Genomic DNA, 16,033 nt, shown 5'->3' with positions numbered 1-16,033 from the left:
TCAGATCATTTTCTTGGACTGGATGTCCCAAAGTTAAAAAATGTTTATGAGTAGTTCTAAAGCTCTAACATTTTGTCACCTTGAAGACTTCTCTTGGAGAGTCCCTGAGACGGCTAAAATTCAGCTTCAATTAATATTTATTTCCTTTCAAAATATATTTAGAAATCTGTGTTCTGTTGACTTCAAATGCTTTCTGAGATGTTTCCATTTCTGTTCATGGAATTTGTCAAAGAGGGAATTTGTCAAATTTCCACATGGTACTGTGGAAGGTCACAGACCCTGGACAGAGATTATTTTTAGTTCTGGTTCAGTTACTTGTTGCTGGAGGACCTGGGGCAGGCTACCCAACTTTTGAGCCTCAGTTTCCACTTTAGTCAGTTGCACGTAATGGTACTTGCTTTGGGGTAAGGGCTAAATGACGTGGAGGAGGTACAGGCGTTTGTATCGACATTGGCACACAGCACGTGCTCAGGGAGTGGCTGTGGGCACCACCAGTGTTTCCAACGGTTAAGGACTAGAATCGTCTCCAGTGCCCACTACATACAGGAATAATCATTAGAACAGCGGCTGTTCGTCACATATCTAAATAGCGGAAGGAAGGGAATAGTCTCCATTTTGGTTCCTTAGCTACAGATTGCTCCATTTCTGTCACCTGGTTTCTTGAACTTTCCATGTCTGTTTCTTTCTGTAAGACCATGCTTCTCAGTAACAGCTGCCCCTCTAACTTCTATTTTGAAAACTTGTGATTTTATTAGATGTTTCATATTTCAGATAGAGTTTTCTTTGCTAAATTTGTGGATTCATTTCCACTGATCTCTCACTGTGTCACGTTTATCCTTTCTTCACATCACTGTGGCTGGAGATGGTAGCCTGTTGGTTGACATGGTTGTGTGCGTGTTATTTCACTGTGTAACTTCTACCTGGACCAACCTCAGTGTGTAAGATTATTTTTCTTGTTCAGTTGCCAAGTTGTATCCAACTCTGCAACCCCATGGACTATAGTCCATCAGGCTTCCTTGTCCTTGACTATCTCCTGGGGTTTGCTCAAACTCATGTCCATCGAGTCAGTGACGCCATCCAACCATCTCATCCTCTGTTGTCCCCTTGTCCTCCTGCCCTCAATCTTTCCCAGCATCAGGGTCTTTTCCATTGAGTTTGCTCTTTGCATCAGGTGGCCAAAGTATTGGAGCTTCACCTTTAGCATCAGTCCTTCCAATGAATATTCAGGGTTGATTTCCTTTAGGATGGACTAGTTTAGCATTTTATGATCATCCAGAGCTGTTTATCACAGAATTATTTAAAACAGTGAAAGATGAGCAACAACCTAACTAGTCAACATGAGTGGAAAGATTCTGTAAATTATGGTCCCTCCCTGAAGTGGAATGTTTTGAAGGCTTGCAAATAAAGATGTTTATGAAGAGTTTTAATGGCATGAAAAAAATAATTATAGTAATAAAAATTATATGTATGGCAAGAGTCCAAGGATGAAAAGAAAATAAGGTCCTCAAAATGCTAGAAAGAGCTACGTTGACAGAAATTACTTCTGAGTGGAAGAAATTAAGATTTTTATTTTCTGTTCCTTTACGTATTTTGGGTTTCTTTTCAAATTTTCCTACGCTGAGAACAAATTGCCTTCTTTGCTGGAAAAAAATAACTCGTGTAAAGAATTGAAGAAAAACAAATCTTTAAGGTGGAACCCGTTGATTTAGTTCTGCTACGACTTCATAAGTTCAAATTATATTGCTAATTTCTGCCTCAGGATAGAATCTCCTGGTTTTGGTTTTGTTATGGTAACCTTTCACGCCTGCCCCCGAGGAGACACATGAAATTCAGAAGCTCCTATGTGTTGATGGCCTATAGGTTGACGGGCTCCACGGTCCATTCTTCAATCAATATTTAATGTGGTAGCCAGGGTCTGTGGCATGGTTTATGACAGAGAAAGTGTTGAGAAAAACACAAACTGGTTTCTCGGTCGGTAAGTGTGTTTTAGCCTAGCATTTAACAGAATGTATTCTGAGACACGCTAGTTTTCCAAGATTCTCTGTGAACAAATGTTTCTCTGACCAAATTAAGTTAGGAAATCCTGCAGTGTGGTGTATTGACTTAGGGCAAAGGCTATAAAATGACTTTGATTAAATTCCCAACTCTGGCAATTCCTAGTTGGGATAATTTACTTAAACTTAATGTACCTCAGTTTCCTTGCCTGTAAAGTAGGAATAATATTTTTTGGTGGTATGAATCAGAGGAGATGGTAAACAAAAGCACTGAACATAGTTTTCTGGCCCACAAGTTACCTGCTGTTGTTTTATTTATACTGTATATTCCCCTTGAAGGTGTACAGCATCATTAGGGTAGCAATTATGAATTCTGAGAAATCCTGTGGTAAGGAGATACATGTAACTTCAACATGTGGATTACAAACTTATTTCAGCACAGAACCATCACGCCAGTTGTCTCCCCATGGAACTCGTGTTCTGGAGAACGCACATTGGAAACGTAGCTCAGGATAACTCCAAGGGAACACATTGTAAAAATCAAGAGCACCCTTAGTCACGTCCAAAACAAACATCAAAGGATATTAGTGACACTGGCAGAGCAAGGAACTCTGAAATTCTGGGAAAACAACAATAACAACAACAACAACAACAAACTGGCAAAAATGGTCAGAAAGAACATTTCGAAACTCTGGAAATTAACCAAAGGTTTACGGAAACCCAAGGAGCACTTCTTCAAGAAAAACAGCTGAATCTCAGTAAGAATAGCAAGCTTTGTAGTATTTTAACTCACCTTCATCCTATTTCCCACTTCCTATCCCAGTAACAGCCTTGAAAATAACAGCTCATATTCCACGTACAAGAGAGAACAGCCTGGACCTCACTCACAAAGAATAATCCTTATTAGATCGGTCTATTGTCTCTCTGGAAGAAGACTGGCTGGAAAGGCTTATCTTTATTTCACCTGACTTGGAACTGTCCCACTGCTGTCTGTGGGGTTGTTGATAAAAATTACCTACAGGCAAATGTTTTAGTGATCACTGCATGAGACAACAGATAACAGTGGGAGTGAATAATGGGTGAAAAGGCTGGAGAATGAGATGCTTTGGGTAATAAAGACTTTGAGTAGTTTCATCATATTCCTGGGTATCACATGAAGCTCTGTGAACATGCTTAAGAAAAACGTGTGAAAGCCCTAGGATCTCACCTTTGGCTCACCTTGAGGGTCTGTACCAGCAGGAAGTAAAGGCTAACGCTGTGTTGTTACTTCATAGCTGAGCATTCAAAGTGTGCTCCAGCACACTCACATAGCCCCTCTGGAAACATAGGGAAGGTTCTTTTCTGCACAGAAGTGTAGGGAAATCTATGGCCGTTAGCTGAAGAAGTGGAAACTGACAGATTTTCTTTTCTTGGGCTCCAGAATCACTGCAAATGGTAACTGCAGCCATGAAATTAAAAGACACTTGTTTCTTGTAAGAAAAACTATGGCCAACTTAGAAAGCGTATTAAAAAGCAGAGACATCACTTTTCTGGCAAAGATCTGTATAGTTAAAGCTATGTTTTTTCCAGCAGTCATGTACGGATATGAGAGTTGGACCATAAAGAAGGCTGAGTGCTGAAGAATTGATGCTTTTGAATTATGATGCTGGAGAAGACCCTTGAGAGTTCCTTGGACTGCAAGGAGATAAAACCAGTCAATCCTAAAGGAAATCAACCCTGAATATTCATTGGAGGGACTGATGCTGAAACTGCAATACTTTGGCCACCTGATGCAAAGAACTGACTTATTGGAAAAGATACTGATGCTGGGAAAGATTGAAGGCAGGAGAAGGGGACAACAGAGGATGAGATGGTTGGATGGCATTACCCACTCAGTAGACATGGATTTGAGCAAACTCCAGGAGATAGTGAAGGACAGGGGAGTTTGGTGTGCTGCAGTCCATGGGATTGTGAAGTGTTGGATATAGCACCTGAACAAGGATAATAAAAAAGCTAATGAGACTTCAGTGGATACATATGACAAATGATACACAGTTTACAGAATTAGTTCAGAAAAGTCATGAGACAAGCAACAACTACAGGAAACCCTGAGATGGGGGAAGAAAAGAATCTGATTTTCAAGATTGACACAGTGTAATATCCAGTGTCCAGTTTTCAACAAAAAGTTGCAAGGATTAAAAAAAAAAAGAATGTATAGTTGTTGCATGGGAAAATAAATAATACAGACTGTCCCTGGGGAAGCCAAGAGATTGGAATTTCTAGGTGAAGACTTTCGATCAGGTATTTAAAATATGTTCAAAGAGCTAAAGAAAACTATACTTAATGAACTAATGGAAAGCATGAGAACTACATCTCAGTAAGTAGAATATCAATGAAGCGGAAAAATGATAAAAAGGAACCAAATACAAACTTTGGAGTTGAAAAGTATAATAACTACAATGAAAAATTAAACTATAGGGGCTCAGCATCAGATTTAACTAGGCAGATACAAATGCAGTGAATTTGAAGACAGGTCAATTAAGATTATCCATTCTGAGGAACAGAAAAAGAAAAGAATGAAGAAAAATAAATAAAGCCTCAGAGACCTGTTAGGATGTCGTTAGATATACCAACACAGACATATGATGGGAGCCTGTCAATGAGAGGAAGGGACGAAAATGGCAGAAAGAGTATTTGAAGATATAATGGCCAAAAATGTTCCGAATTTGATCAAAATGTTAATCTACACCTACACAGAGGATGTAGCTCAGTGGTAGAGCGCTTGCTTTGCATGTATGAGGCCCTGGGTTCAATCCCCGGCATCTCCAGGTTTGATCTTCCCTGGAGCTTAAATGGTAAAGAATCTGCCTGCAATGCAGGAGACCCAGGTTTGATCTGTGGGTTGGAAAGATCCTCTGGAGAAGGACATGGCAACCCACTCCAGTGTTCTTGCCCGGAGAATTCCACGGGCAGAGGAGCCTCGGGGGCTACAGTTCATGGGGTCACACAGAGTCGGGCACCACTGTACGGCTAACACTACACCTACAAGATGCTCAACAAACACCAAATGGGATAAACTCAGAGAGAGACCTAAGCTAAACTGTCAAAGGTTAAAGATAAAGAGAATCTTTAAAAAAGAAAAGCTACTGATCACATGGAAGAGGTCCTCAATAATATTAGCATTTGTTAATATTAGTAATATTAACATCTCATCAGAAATCATGGAAGCCAGAAGACATACACAAAGTGAAAGACATACGCGAAGTGCTAAATATATATATAGATAGTTGACTAAATATTGTGTATCCCACCAAAAATACCCTTAAAAATGAAGGAGACAGTAAGACATTCCCAGAGAAGCAAAAGTTGAGATGGTTTGTTACTAGCAGACCCACTCTGCAGGAGATGCTAAAGGGAGTCATTCAGGGTGGAATGAAAGGACACAGGATAGTAACTGAGACCCACGTGAAGAAATAAAGAACACTAGCAAAGGTAGCAACACGTAAATACAGAGGACAGTATAAGTGTATTTTTGTTTTTAACTCTTTCTGTTCTGTCTGTGACAGTCGTTCAGTTGTGTCCGACTCTGTGCACTCTCATGGACTGCAGCCTGCCAGGCTGCTTTGTCCATGGGCTTCTCCAGGCAAGAATGCTGGAGTGGGTTTTCATGCCCTCCTCCAGGGCATCTTCCCAATCCAGGAATCAAACCTGGGTCTCCTGCATTGCAGGCAGATTATTTACTGTCTGAGCTACCATTCTATCTGTGCTAAAAGATGAGTTTGTAAAGCAGTTATAAATCTTTGTTGATGGATGCACAATGTTTAAAAGCTGATTTGTGGCAATAACAACATAAAGGTGGTGAATGGAGATACATGTGAGATAAGATTTTCTATATTTGAAATTAATTGGTATTAATCTAAACTAGATTCTTATAAATTGTCAGTTACAGCACCCTGGGCAACCACTAAGAAAATAACTGAAAATTATATAGGAAAAGAAATGATCAGGAAATTGAATAAGGTGCACTAGAAAACCTCCTTAACAAAAACAAGGCAGTAATGAAGGATCTGAGGAATAAAACAGATATAAGAAACATAGAAAACAAATATCAAAATGGTAGAAGTAAGTTCTACATTGTCAGTAATTATATTTAGTTGAAATGCATGGGGCTTTCCAGGTGAGGCTAGTAGTAAAGAATGCCTACAATGCAGGAGATGCAGGTTCAGTCCCTGGGTGGGGAAGATCCCCTTCACTTCAGTATTCTTGCCTGGAGAATCCCATGGACAGAACCTGTCCAGGGGCTTGCAGAGAGTCAGACGTGACTGAACACACACACACTCACACACAGAGACAGAAAGAGAAAGAGAGAAATAGATTAAACTCTTCACCTAAAAGGCAGATATTGGCAGAGTGGACAAACAATATGATCCAACTATCTGCTGCCTACTAACGATCTACTTTAAATCCCAAACACAAATAGGTTGAAAGTAAAAGGGTCCATCCATCAATAAGATGTAACGCACATTCATCTAAAAGAGAAGCCCAGGATACATGAAGCAAAAACTGGCATAGCTTAGGGGAGAAATAGACACTGAGCAAGAATAGCTAGAGACTCAGATACTTGACTATCAATAATGGGTAGAACGACTCTTGTCATTCAGTCACTCAGTTGTGTCTGACTCTTTGTGACCCCATGGACTGCAGCGTGCCAGGTTTCCCTGTCTATCACCAACTCCCAGAGCTTACTCAAATTCATGTCGATTGAGTCGGTGATGCCATCCAACCATCTCATCCTCTGTCATCCCCTTCTCCTCCTGCCCTCAATCTTTCCCAGCATCAGTGTCTTTTCCATTGAGTTGGCGTTTCACCTCAGGTGGCCAAAGTACTGGAGCTTCACCTTCAGCATCAGTCCTTCCAGTGAATACTCAGAATTAATTTCCATTAGGACTGACTGGTTTTATCTCCTTGCAGTCCGAGGGACTCTCAAGAGTGTTCTCCAGCACCACAGTTCAAAAACATCAGTTCTTCGGCGCCCTGCCTTCTTTATGGTCCAACTTTCACATCCGTCCATGTCTACTGGAAAATCCATGGCTTTGATTAGACAGACCTTTGCTGACAAAGTAATGTCTCTGCTTTTTAATATGCTGTCTACATTAGTCATAGCTTTTCTCCCAAGGAGCAAGCATCTTTTAATTTCATGGCTGCAGTTACCATCTGCAGTGATTTTGAAGCCCAAGAAAATAAAGTCTCTAACTGTTTCCATTGTTGTCCCATCTACTTGCCGTGAATGATGGAACTGGATGCCATGATCTTAGTTTTTGAATGTTGAGTTTTAAGCCAGCTTTTTCACTTTCCTCAAGAGGCTCTTCAGTTCTTCTTCACTTTCTGCCATAAAGGTGGTGTTATCTGCACGTGTGAGGTTATTGGTATTTCTCCTGGCAATCTTGATTCTGGCTTGTGCTTCATCCAACCACATTTTGCATGATATCCTCTGCATATAAGTTAACTAAGCATGGTGACAATATATAGGCTTGATGTACTCCTTACCCAATTTGGAACCAGTTTGTTATTCCATGTCTGGTTCTAACTGTTGCTTCTTAACCTGCATACGGATTTCTCAAGAGGCAGGTAAGGTGATCTGGTATTCCCATCTCTTAAAGAATTTTCCGCAGTTTGTTGTGATCCACACAGTCAAAGACTTTAACATAGCCAGTGAAGCAGAAGTAGATGTTTTTCTGGAACTCTCTTGCTTTTTTGATGATCCAGCAGATGTTGGCAATGTGATCTCTGGTCCTCTGCCTTTATAAATCCATCTTGCACATCTGGAAGTTCTTCGTTCACATAGTGTTGAAGCCCAGTTTGGAGAATTTTGAGCATTACTTTGCTAGCATGTGAAATGAGTGCAATTGTGTGGTTCAGTTCAGTTCAGTCGCTCAGTCATGTCCGACTTTTTGCAACCCCATGAACCGCAGCATGTCAGGCCTCCCTGTCCATCACGCCAGGACTCCCTGGACTCCCAGAGTTGACCCAAACCCATGTCCATCGAGTCGATGATGCCATTCAACCATCTCATCCTCTGTTGTCCCCTTCTCCTCCTGCCCTCAATCTTTCCCAGCATCAGTGTCTTTTCCAATGAATCAGCTCTTCACAATAGGTGGCCAAAGTATTAGAGTTTCAGCTTCAACATCAGTCCTTCCAATGAACACCCAGGACTGATCTCCTTTAGGATGGACTGGTTGGATCTCCTTGCAGTCCAAGGGACTCTCAAGAGTCTTCTCCAACACCACAGTTCAAAAGCATTAATTCTTTGGTGCTCAGCTTTCTTTATAGTCCAACTTTCACATCCATACATGACTGCTGGAAAAACCATAGCCTTGACAAGATGGACCTTTGTTGGCAAAGTAATGTCTCTGGGCTGCCTAGGTTGGTCATAACTTTCCTTCCAAGGAGTAAGTTCTGCTAATTTCATAGCAGCAGTCACCATCTGCAGTGATTTTGGAGCCCCGAAAAATAAAGTCAGCCACTGTTTCCACTGTGTCCCCATCTATCTGTCATGAAGTGATGGGACCGGATGCCATGATCTTAGTTTTCTGAATTGTGTGGTAGTTTGAACATTCTTTGGCATTGCCCTTTGTTGCAATTGGAATAAAAACTGACCTTTTCCAGTCCTGTGGTGAAGGCTGACTTTTCCAAATTTGCTGGCATATTGAATGCAGCCCTTTCACAGCATCACCTTTTAGGGTTTGAAATAACTCAGCTGGAATTCCATCACCTCCACTAGCTTTGGAGCTCCACAGTGGAGAACAACTGTGCAGAAGATCAAAAGTAAACTGAAGGTTTGAAGAGCACTATAAAACAGCTACACCGAACAGACACACAGAAAACTTCTCACTCAACAATTTGTTGTTTGGTTGCTAAGTCTGGTTTGACTCCTCTGCACCCCCATTGCCTCTGCAGTCTATTGCCCACAGGCTCCTCTGTCCATGGGATTTCCCAGGCAAGAATACTGAAGTAGGTTGCCATTTCCTTCTCCAGGGGATCTTCTTGATCCAGGGATCGAACCCATGTCTTCTGTATTGGCAGGCAGATTCTGTTTTTTTAATTATTTTTTAAAATATAAATTTATTTATTTTAATTGGAGGCTAATTACTTTACAACATTGTATTAGTTTTGCCATACATCAACATGAATCCACCATGGGTGTACATGTGTTCCCCATCCTGAACCCACCCCCACCTCCCTGCCCATCCCATCCCTCTGGGTCATCCCAGTGCACCAGCCCCAAGCATCCTGTATCCTACATCGAACCTGGACTGGTGATTCGTTTCACATGTGATGATATACATGTTTCAATGCCATTCTCCCAAATCATCCCACCCTCGCCCTCTCCCACAGAGTCCCAAAGACTGTTCTATACATCTGTGTCTCTTTTGCTGTCTCACATACAGGGTTATCGTTACCATCTTTCTAAATTCCATATATATGGACAGATTCTTTATCACAGAGCTCTCAACCAACAGTAGCAGAATGCATATTTTTCTCATGCACTATGGAACAGTTTTCCAGGATAGACTATATATTTGGATGTAAGACAAATCTCAGTAAACTTAAAAACATTCAAGTCATGGCTTCCCTGGTGGCTCAGTAGTAAAGAGTCTGCCTTCTAGTGCAGGAGGCATGGTTCTGATCTCTGGTCTGGGAAGATCCCGCATGCCGTGGAGCAGCTAAGCCTGGGAGCCACACTATTGAGCTTAAGCTCTAGAGCCCAGGAGCGCAACTGCTGAGTCCATGAGCTGCGACTACTGAAGCCCACGTGCCCTAGAGCCTGTGCTCAGAGTAAGAGGGGCCGTCACAATGGGAAACCTGCACACTGCAGCTCGAGAGTAGCCTCCACTCACTACACTTGGAGAAAAGCCCGTGCAGCAGCAAAGGCCCAGCACAGCCAAAAATAATAAATAAGATTAGTAAAAATATTTAAGTCGTATAAAATATGCTCTGTGACCACAGCAGAATAAAATTAGAACTCAGTAAGGAAAATTTGGAAAGTTCACAAATATATGAAACTTATGCAACACATTGCTAACTAAAATAAAAACCTGTAAAAAAAAAAAGAGAGTAGTTTGCGATGAATGAAAATGATAGCACACTGTACCAAAACTTATGGGATGAACTTAAAACTATGCTCAGAGGGAGATTTATAATATACGTCTACAGTTACAACTGGACATGGAACAACAGACTGGTTCCAAATAGGGAAAGGAGTACTTCAAGGCTGTATATTGTCATCCTGCTTATTTAACTTACATGCAGAGTACATCATGTGAAATGCTGGGCTGGATGAAACACAGGCTGGAATCAAGATTGCCAGGAGAAATATCAATAACCTCAGATATGCAGATGACAGCACCTTTACAGCAGAAAGTGAAGAACTAAGGAGCCTCTTGATGAAAGTGAAAGAGGAGAGGAAAAAGTTGGCTTAAAATTCAACATTCAGAAAACTAAGATCATGGCATCTGGCCCCATCACTTAATGGCAAATAGATGGGGAAAAAGTGGAAACAGTGGCTGACTTTATTTTTTTTGGATTCCAAAATCACTGAAGATGATGACTGCAGCCATGAAATTAAAAGACACTTACTCCTTGGAAGGAAAGTTATGACCAACCTAGATACCATATTAAAAAACAGAGACCTTACTTTGTCAACAAAGGTCCGTCTAGTCAAAGCTATGGTTTTTCCAGTGGTCATGTATGGATGTGAGAGTTGAACTATAAAGAATGCTGAGCACTGACGAATTGATGCTTTTGAACTGTGGTGTTTGAGAAGACTTGAGAGTCCTTTGGACTGTGAGGAGATCCAACCAGTCAATCCTATAGGAAATCAGTCCTGAATATTCATTGGAAGGACTGATGTTGAAGCTGAAACTCCAATGCTTTGGCCACCTGATGCGAAGAACTGACTCATTTGAGAAGAACCTGATCCTGGGAAAGATTGAAGGCAGGAGAAGAAGGGGATGACAGAGGATGAGATGGTTAGATGGCATCACCAACTCAATGGACATGAGTTTGAGTAAACTCTGGGAGTTGGTGATGGACAGGGAAGCCTGGTGTGCTGCAGTCCATGGGGTTATAAAGAATTGGACACGACTGAGCAGCTGAACTGAACCGAACATTAGAAAAAGAAGAAAAATCCCAAATTAATAGCCTAACCTTTGACTTTAAGAAGCATTGCAGGCAGATTCTTTACCAACGGAGCTATCTGGGAAGCCCTTAAGAAGTTAGATAAAGTAACAAACTGAACACAAGCAAACACAATGGAAATAAAGAAAATAGAGAATAGAAAAATAGTAGATAAAGTCAAGAAAACAAAAGATTTGTTCTTTGCAAAGGACAAATAATCAATAAAGTGCAGTGATCAAGACTTCGGCTAGACTGACAAGAAAGAAAGAGAGAAAGAAAGAGAGAGAGGGAAGATTCAAATGACTAAAACTGGGAATGAAAGTGAAGACATTAGTGTTGACCTTACAGAAAGAAAAATGATTAAGGGCAATGCTGTGAACAACTGCATGCCAGCCAATTAGAGCATTTCAATGAACTAGACAAATCATATGTTTGATGAGAATCTAGTATACAGAATATGTAAAGAAATCTTTAACAATTCAAAACTAAAGAGACAGCTCAACTGAAAAATGGACAAAGAATTTGAATAGAATTTCTCCAAAGAAGACATACAGATGGTAAATAAAGCAAAATGAAAAGATGCTCAAAATCATCTTAATTATTAGAGAAATGTAAATCAAGACCGCAGTGAGATAGTATTTCATACTCATTAGGATGGATATAGCAATAATTTTTTTTAATGCAAAACAGTAAATGTTGGCAGGAACTGGAGAATTGGAAATTTCATACCTTCTGGTGGGAGTGTAAAATGGTGCATACGTGCGTGCTCTGTCGCTTCAGCCATGTCTGACTCTCTGAGACTGTATGGACTGTAGCTTGCCAGGCTCCTCTCTCCATGGGATTCTCCAAGTGGGAATACAAGACCTTGAACTGACTGTGGTTCTGGTCATGAACTCCTTATTGCAAAATTCACACTTAAATTGACAAAAGTAGGGAAAACCACTAAGCAATTCAAGTACAACCTAAATCAAATCCCTTACAATGTTGCAGTGGAAATGACAAATAGATTCAAGGGATTAAATTTGATAGACAGAGTGCCTGAAGAACTATAGATGGAGGTTCATAACATTGTACAGGAGGCGGTGATCAGAACCATCCCCAAGAAAAATAAATGCAAAAAGGAAAAATAGTTGCCTGAGGAGGCCTTACAAGTAGCTGAGAAAAGAAGAGAAGCAAAAGGCAAAGAAGAAAAGGAAAGATATACCCATATGAAAGCAGAGTTCTGAAGAATAGCAAGGAGAGATACAACTTTTCTAAGTGAACAATGTAAAAAATAGAGGAAAGCAGTAGAATGGGAAAGACTAGAGATTTCTTCAAGAAAATTAGAGATACCAAGGGAACATTTCATTCTAAGATGAGTACAATAAAGGACAGAAATGGTATGGACTTAACAGAAGCAGACGATATTAAGAAGAGGTGGCAAGAACACACAGGAGACCTATACAGAGAAGATTAATGGCCGGGATAACCACAGTGGTGTGATCACTCACCTAGAGCTAGACATCTTGAAATGTGAAGTCAAATATACCTTAGGAAGCATCACTGCGAACAGTTAGTAGAGGTGATGGAATTGCAGCTGAGCTGTTTCAAATCCTAAAAGATGATGCTGTGAAAGTGTTGTACTCATTATGCCAGCAAATCTGGAAAACTCAGCAGTGGCCACAGGCCTGGAAAAGGTCAGTTTTCATTCCAACCTTAAAGAAGAGCAATGCCAAAGAATGTGCGAACTACCGCACAATTGCACTCATCACATGTGGATAGGACCGAGGGGCTGAACCACAGCAAATGGTTTTACAATATTGTAAGTACACTTAAATGGTGCATTTGTGGTATGTAAACTATATATCTCAATAAAAATATTGTAAAAAATAATAAAGCAAATGTGGCAGTTAATTTCATGGCAACTTGACAGGATCACAGGATGAGCAGATCTCAGGGTAAATATTTGTCTGTAGGGGTCACTGTCAGAGTTTCCAGATGAGATCAGCATTTGAGTCAGTAGACTTGAGTAAAACACACTGCTCTCCCCAGGTGGTGGGCAGCATCCAATCCACTGAGGGCCTGAATGGAATAAAATGATGGTGGTAGGGAGGATTTGCCCTTTGTGCTACAGTGAGACATCAGTCTTCTCCAGCCCATAAGGTTCTAGGTTATCGTGCCTTCAGACATAGGCTGGAATCCATGCCATTAGCTCTCAGGCCTTCCACTGGTAAGGTCTTCCTGGGTCCCCAGCTTATACTCGGCAGATTGTAAGACAGTCTCCATCACTTCATGAACTAGTATCTTATAATAAATTGTATAGTTATGGATAGAAGATTCTTGAGAGTCCCTTGGACAGCAAGGAGATCAAACCAGTCAGTTCTAAAGGAAGTCAACTCTGAATGTTCATTGGAAGGACTGAATCTTTCTGGAGTTTATTTACGTATTTACTTTTGTTTGCCCTGGGTCTTCGGTGCTGTGTGAGCTTTTCTCTCATTGCGCTGAGTGGGGGCTGCTCTAGTTGTAGTGGTTGGGATTCTCACTGTGAGCCAACTCCGGGAGATAGTGGAGGGCAGGGAAGCCTGGTGTGCTGCAGTCCATGGGGTCACAAAGAGTCTGGACACGACTTAGCGATTGAAAAGCAACAAAATAGATGGAAGGCCTATAGGTTTTATTTCTCTGGTGAATTTTGATTAGTACAGCAAGAGCAAAGGAAAAATGTCAGCGAAAACCATGTACTTATTTTCTGCCCCTGGTTATTTCAGAATCAATAGTGCAATCTTAGGTCAAGTCGTGCAATTAATTAATTCATCCCAGCCTGCTTTTACTGCAGACACACGCGAGTAGCTGCCAGCCCTGAGCTGGGTACCAGGAGTGCAGAGAGGAACAGGACTCTGGCGCCGCCTTGAGGAGGCAGGTGAGACCGAGGTTGTCTCACAGTACCGAGGGGGCAGGTTCTTGTGTGGACAGTGACCATCTTTGCTTAGAAGAAGACAGCTGTAAGAATGAGTGCTGGAGAGATTTTCATTAAGAGGGGACAGTCGGAGGGCGTACCAGTGGTGTGGTTGGGGTCCAGGCAGAGGTGGCCCAGGCACTCTGGAAAGAGATCAGACCAACCTCAGATGCTAGGCTGGGGTTTGGATAGTGACTTAGGGCTGTAAATATGGCTTTAAGAAATATCAATAGAAATTACATTCTAAAAATATAACAGGATTCATTCATTAAAACAATATGCATTGTTCCAGGCCCTGTATTTGATTCTGGGAAAATGCTGGTTCTTAAAAGAGATGTAAGTGCTCACGTGCCCCTTCAGTTGTGCAATTAGAAATCTTTGTGGTAGCATAATTCATGGAGAACACGTATAATTTCAGTGTTCAGTTTTCATAGAATGGCTAACTAATTAGTGGGTATAATATGATGAAATGTTACCAGTCTCACAAAGTTAACGTTTGTTGGTAATTTTGATGGGAGATGTTTAAAACTTAAGTGAAAAAGCAGCTTGCAAATATGAGCTGAAAAAATTACTGCTGGGAATTATAATTCACTAGGTGGTAAAATTACAAGTGATTTTCATTGTATTCCCACTACTTTCCTACGTTTTCTAAGCAGGAAAATATTTTCTACAACAGGCATGTGCTTTAACGTAGTAAAGAATTGTTTAATATGCCTTAAGAATACTCCTAAAAGAGCTACAAATTTGGGTCTACACCAAAATATCTTTTTAGAATTTTCAGACAGCTGGTGTGAGGGATAAAGAGAGTACTGTCTTAGCACTTTAGAATTTTTGTACTTTCCTATTAAAAAGAATAATAAAACATCCGCTTCTGTCTCAGCATGGTTAGCTGCTTGTGATGCTGGAGGAGCCAGCGGGCAATCAGCATTTCTGCACACCCACTGTTGCGAGTGACCACGTAATCCAAGAACATTGATCTCCAGGTTTCCTTCACTCCAGATGGCTTTTTGACAACAAAGATAAAACATTCACGCAGTCACAGCACACGTCCTGCTCAATTAGACTCCCTCATCTCACCTTGGATCTGTCGGAGGGGCTGTTTTTGTTTTTGTTTTTTTAAACTTCACTTTGAACTTGAGGAGTGCCTTTTATCAGGCGGTAAGCCTCAGAAGCAGTTTATTGTTTGGTAGCTTTTAGATACTTGGAGTCTATGGCAACTACAGAATCCATTTGGGAATACCCTGAGGTTTACCTGAGATTATGGGAAGGGGGAGCATGAAGTATGTGTAAGTCAGCCCATGTTCAAAAACCTCAGTCCCTTTTGGAGATAGGTACTTCTGTGCTTAGATGATTGCCTGTGGGCAGAAAAATAAGAGCAAATATTAACACTCATAGCAACCAGGATTTGTAAATAGGGAAAGGACTAACATTTATTGAGCTCCTGCCAAGTGCCAAGCGCATTCCATGTGGAAAGTCACTCAACCATCACAGTGAGCTTAGGAGGTAAGTGTTTTTATTTCCACTCTGGAGAAGATGAAATTGAAGCTAAAAAAATAAGGAACTTACCCAGCTTGTAAGTGACAGAGCAGAGATTTGCGCCTGTTATTCCAGTTCTTAAGACCTTGTTTCTTCTTGTCCTGGCTGTGTTTTATGTATAGGAAGTCTCATTCATTTAATCAAACTAGCTTCCTTGCCCATGATACTTTTATTGCAGGCAGGAAAAGGGAACATGAAAACTATTGTTATACTAACCAGGGAACATATGTATGTATGTGTGTATGTATTTAATTTGATTGTTATGTGGATACTTAACATGAGATCTACCTTAACAAATGCTGTTGACTGTAGGTGCAATGCTGCACAGCAGGTCTCTAGAGCTTGTCTTACTTTACTGAGACTTTATGCCCACAGATTACCAACTCCTCATTCTCTCTACCCTCTGCCCTGGTCA

At 40.9% G+C, this 16,033-nt stretch overlaps 1 protein-coding gene and 1 non-coding gene across 2 annotated transcripts in view; both read left to right on the top strand.

Annotated features, from left to right (window-relative positions):
• Positions 1–16,033, top strand: part of STK32B (serine/threonine kinase 32B) — a 361,674-nt gene that overhangs the window by 34,932 nt on the left and 310,709 nt on the right. The gene's annotated exons all lie outside the window — the stretch shown is intronic.
• On the top strand, positions 4,730–4,801 carry TRNAA-UGC. The gene has a single exon. It is a non-coding gene; the product is annotated as a tRNA-Ala (tRNA).

The sequence above is a fragment of the Capra hircus genome, chromosome 6 (assembly GCF_001704415.2).
Source record: "Capra hircus breed San Clemente chromosome 6, ASM170441v1, whole genome shotgun sequence".
NCBI classification, from domain to species: domain Eukaryota; kingdom Metazoa; phylum Chordata; class Mammalia; order Artiodactyla; family Bovidae; genus Capra; species Capra hircus.
Note: the sequence above shows the minus strand (reverse complement) of the source record. Positions and strands in the feature narration are given on the sequence as shown.